Source organism: Zonotrichia leucophrys, chromosome 1 (assembly GCF_028769735.1).
Source record: "Zonotrichia leucophrys gambelii isolate GWCS_2022_RI chromosome 1, RI_Zleu_2.0, whole genome shotgun sequence".
Lineage (NCBI taxonomy): Eukaryota > Metazoa > Chordata > Aves > Passeriformes > Passerellidae > Zonotrichia > Zonotrichia leucophrys.
The window spans coordinates 5,226,477-5,235,719 of record NC_088169.1 but is presented as its reverse complement, the minus strand read 5'-3'; positions in this window follow the sequence as shown (position 1 = coordinate 5,235,719).

The window sequence follows — 9,243 nt, the reverse complement described above, 5'->3', positions numbered from 1 at the left end:
TCAAAAAATAGGAAAAGATTTTGCCATGTGAAGACAAGATTATTAAAAAAAAGGAGTACATAAAAATCAACTAAAATTTAAATTCTGCTATTATAAGCTGTTCAGAGTAGTTTCAAACTAATTCCCACTGAAAATAAGTGGGATGAATTGAGACAACACAAGTCTCTGCATAAATATTTCTGGAAATACAGAAGGAGGAATGGAAACTTGGTCATAAATTTGCCAAGATGAAGAGAAGGTGTCATTAATGTTTGCTCTCTCTGTATGAGCCATGGGTTCTTCCTCTTGGGGGAATCACAGTAGAAAACTGTAAACAAATTTTTCTGCACAGCATCATAAAATAAACTCCCAGCTCTGTGTGCAGTGCCAAAGACATTGCCAGGCAACAGAAAATTATTGCTGTATCTTGAGAGAATGCCCTGAATTTATTATTTTTGGGTCATCCGTTAGTGACACAACTCACAGTTTCACCCAGGTTTCATTCCAGTGAGCCCAGTCTTGCAGCTAAGCAGATGTCCAGAAATTTCAGCCGTTTAAGGCACTCCAATCCCCTTGGTTCACCAAACTCTGTAGCTCCTGAGTGACAACAATCAGTGGGCAGCTCAGCAGGAATTAGGAGTTTGGCTGTGCCCACTCTGCATTACATGGAAATGTTACCTGAAGGGCTGCCCCCATTTGGAGCTCCAAGGGCATCTGGGGGGGAAAATTCCCTGCAGAAATTTCCCCAAGGTTGTGGACACCCCAGCACACCTGGGGAACACTCTGGGCACAAGCAGCAGCTGTGGCACAGGAACCCAGTGGTGGTGACAGGGAAGCCACCACAACCCTCAGCTAATTTTTCCAGTGCTTAACAATGCCCATGGTTAAAATAACCCTCCTTTTCCTTCTTTCTTGAATTTATAGCTCCCAGTCCTGGAAACTTTAATATTAATTACCTTTTTTTGCTTAAAATATTTTGAGAGCAAATGCTCATTCTTTCCTAAGTTTTAATTGGGGAAGAGATGACTTTGAAAGGTTCAAGTCTTTCAAGCAAGCAGAAAAGGCACAGCTCTAGTAGAAGCTATAAATTTAGTGCAGGGTTAATGAGGATTATTTACATGCAGAGATGTATTACATGGTTGTAATTAATCATCCTCTTACTTCGAGATTTTAAAATCCCAAACAGAAAGTTTCTCTGTGAGTAGCAATGACAAATTTCTTCCTTTACAAATGCTTCCTTTCAACTGTGAATGCACACAGTGCCTTTGAGCACAAATCAAAGAACAATTAGACCTCATGGACGGCACTTTTAAATATAAAACACTCTTCTTAGTATTTTATTTTATTCACCACTGGCTACAGCATGCTTCCAGCCAGATTTTTCAGTTGAGGTGGCCAGTGATGATCTGATAAGCTGTTAAACTCCAGCCCTTGCCATGGTCTCTGCACACCCAGCAGCTGCACCCTACTGACATATGGAGTGCAATTAGGTTAAGCCCAGTTCTTAATCACTGTACACAGAAGCAAGTGCTGTCCTGTGCTGGGTGGGGGCTGTTCTTGGTCTCTGCAGGCACCTGGGTGGGAAAAGGTGGGAAGAAAAGCAACCATGACACCCTTGTGTGCTGAAAATGAGAATAACTGCTGCTGTAGTGTCTGAAATAATCAGTAAATGTGCTGGTCCAGGGCATCTCCTGCAAGGATTTTTGTACATACCTGGCTGTACCTTAAAATAGGTGAAGAGTCACTTGTGGCTAAAGAAAAGGAGTCAGCTTTCAGCAGGAGAGTGAGTGAAATCCAGCTCACTCCCCAAAAAGCTGGGCTACAGCAAAAACAGGAGGAGAGAAACCACCTGGACTGAGGAAGGTGAGGAGGGGGCACCAGGGAAAGCAAAGAGAGAGGAAGAGAAGAATCCCAGAATGGTTTGGGTTGGAAGGGACCTTAAAGGTCATCTCATTCCAACATGCCCTGCCATGGAAGGGAGGGATGAAGGGAAGGAAGAAATCTGTATGTTGTTAGAAATAGCATTGACAATTCTATACAGACTGCAATGACTCTGAAATCCCAATTAAGGCAATGGAAATGCAGAACCAGTAATGCAGAGATGAATCATCTGACCTAAAATAGAGGGAATGATGAAACATACAAGGGAACAAAGTGTGTCATTTTAGCTTTTACAGCAAAATAATTCCAGGCATACTCTCTCAAAAATATTTGGCCAACAAAAACTGTAAGACAGTGTTGGTTCCTGCAGCTCTATGCAGGTACAGAGGAGAATTTCTCTCCTACAAGCTAACATGGACAGGTCTGCCCTTCTGCAGGTCTCAGACACAAAAGCCAGGCAACACCCAAAGTATCACACATGCCAGCCTGTCTCCAAGAGTGACACTGCAAATTAAAGATAAAAAATAAATCAAAAATCTGTTTAGCATCTTTTTTAAAACAGGATGTCAAATGCACCATGAATTACCAGGTCCCACTCACTTTCTCTCGTCCAGTGTAGTCCTAATAAACAAAATGAGACCAGAGCAGCTCTCAGGTCTGCAGCATTTGGGAGGAAATGGGGGAAAAGTTTCCATAGAAGAGACTTTCCATATTCACAGAACTTTTACAGTCCTAATTTAAATGAAAAAAACCTCCTGCTTAAGGGAGGAAAACCCCATATCTAGGCAGCTGAGCAGCCTGTCAGAGGAGAGAGAATTTCTGATGTACATCACACATTTCTACAGATTCCTGGGAAAAAAAAAATGTCCCTTCAGTAACTAGAGAGTCCATTGACAAGATTTCAGGAGTCAGATTCCTCAGCTACTCTAGATTAGCCTGGAAAATGCTAAACTCTCCTGTGAGTGTGTCAGGTTCCAGCTGCAATTCCCCTCTATGCCATCCTTGCAACATGGCACCCTCTGCCTTTTCCCACTTCCTCGTCCACATGTAAAGTCAAATTTGCATTTTCACCATGTCCTCTCCAACAGGGAAATTCCCTTTTGTATTTAAAGACAACTTTACTGATCCTTTGTGCTACTCTGGAAAGAGGAGAAGACCTCAAGAGGAGCAAGAACAGCCTAATTTACTGAAATGCCACAGCTGAGTCCTTCTGTGCCACTTTGAGAGTCTCAGTATTTTCTGTGCTTTAATTAGCCATTAATTGGCCAGATAAGTGCCACAATCTTTTAGCCCTGCACCAAAATACACCTGCATAACCCTGAAGGCAATTTCAACCTAAGGCCCAAATATCAACATAAGTTTTTCCTAATCCTGAGCCATCAGACCTCACAGCTAGTGAAATACAGACAATAATGCTACAGACACACAAACACCACAAAATATAAAAATAAAAAATCTTAAAGCCAGATTTTTCTATGTATCTTTATCCTTTGTGCAATTACTTGATTAGCTCTCAGTAGATCTGGATAGTTCTGCCCATTAAAACCTTTTTTCTAAGTTTGTGGGTTTTTTCCCCTCAAGAAGGTCCATGACAACACCAAGGAAGATGCTGTAAGAAGTCACCAAGGGTCTGACAAAAAATCCAGTGCAGCCATGTGGGATTTTGCCATCAGAGTTGAAGAAACCCTTGTGCTGTGGTTCTCCAGGACATACTCTTGTTGTAGCGGTCACACATAACCCAGAGCTATGACCTAACTAGTGAACATAACTAAGATAAAGACATTGGAGAGATGTCATTTTTATAATTGAGAGAGGGGAAGCCAGCTGTGTAATGGCACAGACCAATTTTGTCTCTTCACATTCAGCATTCAAAATTCAATGTACACACAGAGCTGTGTAAGCACATGTAGCTCCCAAATGCCTGGAATTTAAATGTTACAGCCAGTTTGGTGCCCAGCAGGATGCAGGTTCTGGAGAGGCAATCAGCTTCTCTCCTGCCCATGTATCACTGGCTCCTGGGTAATGAACTGCCACAGGGAACTGGGGGAAAGAGTGATAAATTGACAGAAAAGCAGGTCAGGCAAAAAGGCCTCTTCCAGTGCACTGCTCCTGTCCTTCAGAACTGAAAAGCAACACTTCCTAAAGAAATGCCCATTCTGTTCTGGGGGCTGAATTCATCATGCATAGAACGTAATTTTAGAGTCCAAAATGGACAATAAATTCAGTCAGTAGCCTGAATATGAAGACATCAATAATTCTGTATCTTGGCTATTTTTGCTGTGCCACTTGAGCATTCCCCTCAGTACTGGATAAATCCATGTGGAGATGACATCAGTCAGAGTGCCCAGGCCATAGCAATGCAAAGCTGTCCCTCAGCTGTCACAGGGCAGAACTTCTACTCATGACCTGAAAGCAAATGGTATTTGCTCATCTCACACCATGGGCATGTCTTTAGAGTGCACAGAAAGGCACAAGAATAGGTCTGAAGTTGTTACACATTGCAAATTCTCTTTGAAATATACATTTTGTCATCTAAGAACCAGCCTGATAACATCAGGAATTAAATTAAGTTGGTGACACAACAGCACCCTGGCACTATCTGATGAAACAAAGAAATGAAAACACATTTTTTCAGCAAGGCACTGCTTTTCCTTCCTAACTTGTGCATTTTTTGCTTGACAACAACTTACCACACATCACCTCTAACACTTGGGTACAATTGCTGAAAAGAAAAATCATCTACTCCACATACACCACGCTTTTCCAGCAGCTCAGCAATGCACAAACACAAATGGACTGGCTGAAATTCTGGAAATTGCTGCCCATCTCTGTGGAATCTCTGACCCCAGAATGTTCCCATTTGAGGCCAAAGTGAGTGACACTGAGGAGTGAAAGCATCAAGCTCACTTTTCCAGTGTACCATAGCCCTAACAGCTCTTTGGTGCTCTCTGTTTCACTCACATGAACCTTCTCAAGAACTGAGGCTACAGCCACGCTGCTTTCTGCCAAGAAACTCGATCCCTAAAGCCACATTTACAGGAAAGCAGGACATTAACAGAATTACTGTACTAAAGCAAAATTTTGCATTATCATTCCGTTTGTTCTTCCTGGAAATTAACTTTGTTAAACATGAACCAAAACATGAGTCCTCCTATTTATTTTTTTTAATAATAAGCACCAGAAAATGATTTTTTCTTGCTTTTCCTTGCTTGAACTTATTGTCTGGACAGAATGACAGAAAATGCTTGCCATATCATCCATCTCTCCATTTGGTTTTTCCTGAATTTCTTTACATGCACAATGAGCTGGGATGAATACACTTGTAACTAGGAAACCAAAGCCACTTTTTAATATTCTTACACACTTCCACTGTAATCAGAATACTCAGGATTTTAATTTTAGAAGGCTCAGACACCAAACTCCAGCTGAAGTTACACAGAGCTGGGAGAGCTGCTAACACAAAATTGCACCGTATCTGCTGTGCTGTGACAGATTTTCTATTTCAGTTGCTCCTGCAGCTTTTCATCAACGTGTTTTTTAGAAATACCCACGAATTTGCAACCCCTTCCTAGCTGCAAATGAAGACTTCTTTATGCTTTAATCATAGTAACCCATGACTGTCTGCCCACTTTAAAAAAAACACACACCAGTACCTGTGGCTTATTTGTCTCTGAATCATTGTCCAACCTGTGGAACAATCACCTTTTTAAATAGGAATGTGTTTCTTGCTATTTAACAGCTTTCCAGGTTAATATTGCCACCCAGCTTGCCACTGTCTGGCACCATTTATCTGAACCTGTCCAAGCTGCTGCATGTGGGCTCCAAGTGGAAAATATTAACTAGATTGCGCTATTTGCAGAAGAATGAGGCTGACAGCTAAAAAAGCTCAAGACTTGGCACTCAGAAGCAATACCAGGAATGAAGGCAGTTTTACATTATTCTGTAGTATAGTTATTTTCCTGGTAAGAAATTTACATCTTCAGGAAGAGTCTTGTCTGTGTGCCTTGTATCACACCAGTAATGGAAATAGAATTTTTTTTTAATGCTTACATTTTGTATTTCACTGTCTGGTTTTCCCTCTGAATACTGAGAAGTGTCTCTACTTTCATGACAAGTGACAGGTTTTAACCAGAAAAAGTAAGATTCCTTACTTTACCTGTTAATATTTGTTATAGGAAGTGTCATCTGAACACATGAGAAGAAATAAATAAAAATTCAGGCACCCTTTACAGTGCAGAGCTGTCTGCAATGAGAAAATTCTGTGTTTGCATTTTGGCAAGTCATTAAGTTTTGGCAGAATATTTGGAATCAATAAAGAGAGTTCCCAGGAACTGCATTCAAAGGAATGGATTCATTCACGTGTGTTCTGTGGTCCCAGGTAACTGAGCTCCACATCCCAGAAATTCTGAGATAGAAACTGGTGATGGGGTAACAGCCACAGCATTTGCCCCACTGTAAGATTTTCAGGGGCAGAGACAGAAGGCAGTTTCTCAGAGATTAACCATCTCCCTCTGAAATATATATTTGGCAATAATCAGTTCCAGAGGATTTGGTGAGAAACAAGAGACAAACCCCTGTGGTGCCTGGGGTTTTGCATTTCCACTTTTACAGTGGTTGCAGGAGGAGCTGGAGCTGGAGAAGCCCCATTGCCAAGGTGCTCCAGCAGGACACACTCCCAAAGCCACCAAAGTACAGCACAGATCTCTCCACATGGACAGAAGGCTCAAAGAAAATTTACCAAGATGAAAAATGTTAGCATCTCCATCTAGTCAAGGTTCCCTCATGGAAATGCAGCTGCTGCTTCTGTCCTTATCCTCTCTCCTCCCTCAAAACCAAGCTCCTCTCTGCCAAACTCTTTCCCAGCTGCTGATAGAGGAGTGCCTCAGGGTATCCGAGCTACTTCTGGGTTCTCTGCAGGAAAAGAACCTGATGTCATTACATTTAAATTAATCACACAAGGTCCAAATCTTTATTAAAGAAAATTCTAGGATGTCGACATGTAAAACAGCTGAAACTACACATCTAAAAAAAAAGACAATTATCTTCAGGATATGACTTCATTTCAACTATTTTTATATTGAAAATGTTAGTGTCAAAAACACTGAACTATTCAGAGTACACAATTTTGCCCTTCAGTGCAATATTTACACAATAAAAACCAGTAATTCTCATACTTTAAACCAGTGGTTTAGTGTTTTAGCTTTTACATGTTAATTTGCTCACAATGTCCATGTATAATCATACTTTATTTCCTTTGAAGTTTCTTTACATTCTACATTTTGCAGGGGCTCAGTTTTTAACAAAATTCCAGTGATAAAGCTTGTTGGCAAGCATGATCCAAAGTTAATCTGAGCAGTTATTGGATACTCCAAATGGAGAACAAACCTTATACTTAACAAACATGCACCTGGTAATAACAGCTGCAACCACACATAAAGATGAAAAATATATCAAACTAAACCCCCCATCAAAGCATCTAAAATTAGAAATGTTGGAAAATACATTCATAAACAAGCTAATCTTGAAGAACCAGAATACATTCAAATAATTGGGAATGGTACGTTTGGCAAAATAAACCTACTTAGAGAAAACTTAAAGCTCTTATCATTCTACAGAATGAATTTCTTCCCTAGATTTTATTAGGATCAAGAAAAATCTGATTTACAGGAATATAAGGCAACCATAAACTTTAATAACATCTTTAAACTTTTTAAACTTTAAAAACAAGTCAATCAGGCTTAATCATGAAATACAACCAGATTATGTCTTTTTGAATCACAGAATCTTGGAGGATTGCATTCAAAGTTTTTCAAATCACGTGTTTGTAAGAATGACAAAATTATAGAATCACAGACCATTAAGGGTTGGAAGATCATCTTGTCCCACCCCTGCCATGGCAGGGACACCTCCCACTGTCCCAGGCTGCTCCAACCCCAATGTCCAACCTGGCCTTGGGCACTGCCAGGGATCCAGGGGCAGCCACAGCTGCTCTGGGCACCCTGTGCCAGGGCATCACCATGCTCAAAGTGAAAAATTTCTTAATATCTAACCTAAATTTCCCCTTTTCCAGTTTGTACCCATTCCCCCCTGTCCTGTCACTCCAGTTCCTGATGAAGAGCTCCCCTCCAGCTTCCTTGCAGGTCTCTTCAGGTTCTGAAAGGTGTTTCGAGGTCTGCACACAACCTTCTCCAGGATGAACACCCAATTTTCCCAGCCTGTCTCTCTAGGGGAGGTGCCCCTGTCCTCTTATCAATTTCGTGGCCTCTTCTGGACTCTCTCCAACAGAATTATACAAGGCACTGCATGGGCTCTGTTCCACTGGCTGCACTTTCACTAGGGAACCTGACAAATTAAAAATATTGGTAATAAATACCTGCACAGCAACACACACACAAGTGTAAGACCACCTTTCAGCAGGGTAATTTGGGAGAGAGATCCTCCACCTGTGCCACAGGCCCTTTTGGAGAAGCACAAGTTAAGAAATTATGCAAGACCAACTAGTTTCTGCTTGGCTGAGAAGTAACTTAGTACACATGAGGGAAAAAAAAATTAGAAAAAGAAGAAGAAAGCTCAGGTTAGCTCCCCAAATGCTCCCCTGGCAGCACAGCCAGCCTCACTGCACAGACTGGTTTATGGGAACAGATGCAAGTGCTTTCCCAGTTGTTTGTTCCCATCACCACAGCAGCCTCCGTGCCAGAGCAGTTGTCTGCACAGCACAGCAGAGCAGGGAACTCTTCCAAAGAGCTTTGCTGGGGTTTTGTGCTGGCTCACAAAGCCACACTCCCATCAGGGCACGAGTCCCTGAGTGAGAAAAAACCCCACTCCTTTCACAAGCAGCTTCCCCAGTTTCCAAAGCTACCAAAAGAGCCAGCAATGACAAAACAAACCCCCAAGATCTGGAGAGGGGAAAAAGGAGCCAGACCCAGTAAGGTACATCTCCTTCCCTTACGTGGGTTTTAGCCCATTTGCAACAAAACCTTGGCAAAAAAAAAAAGGCTTAAATGCATCCCTAAAACATTCCAGGGATTCTACAGCTGCTTCAGAGTATTTGTGACTTAGGTGGGATATCTGAAAGCACACTGAAAACATGTATGGGATTAGATGCTAATCTCTAGAGCTGTCCTTAATGAAAAGATAACACGCCAGATTAGCTTTCGACAAAAACAAGAGGAATCTTGTAATTCTTAATTTCTATTTTAATACTTGCATTTTGACACATAAAGCCCTATTCAGGTATTTAATTCAAAGCGGATAATCACGATGAGAAGCCAGCCTAAAGCAATGATAATGGCCATTATAATTTTTTTTCAAATCAGCAGCTAGAAAGGGGCTGAGCCAAAACCCAGCGGGATCTGGGCATGTGTGTCCCTGGCGGCAACAGAG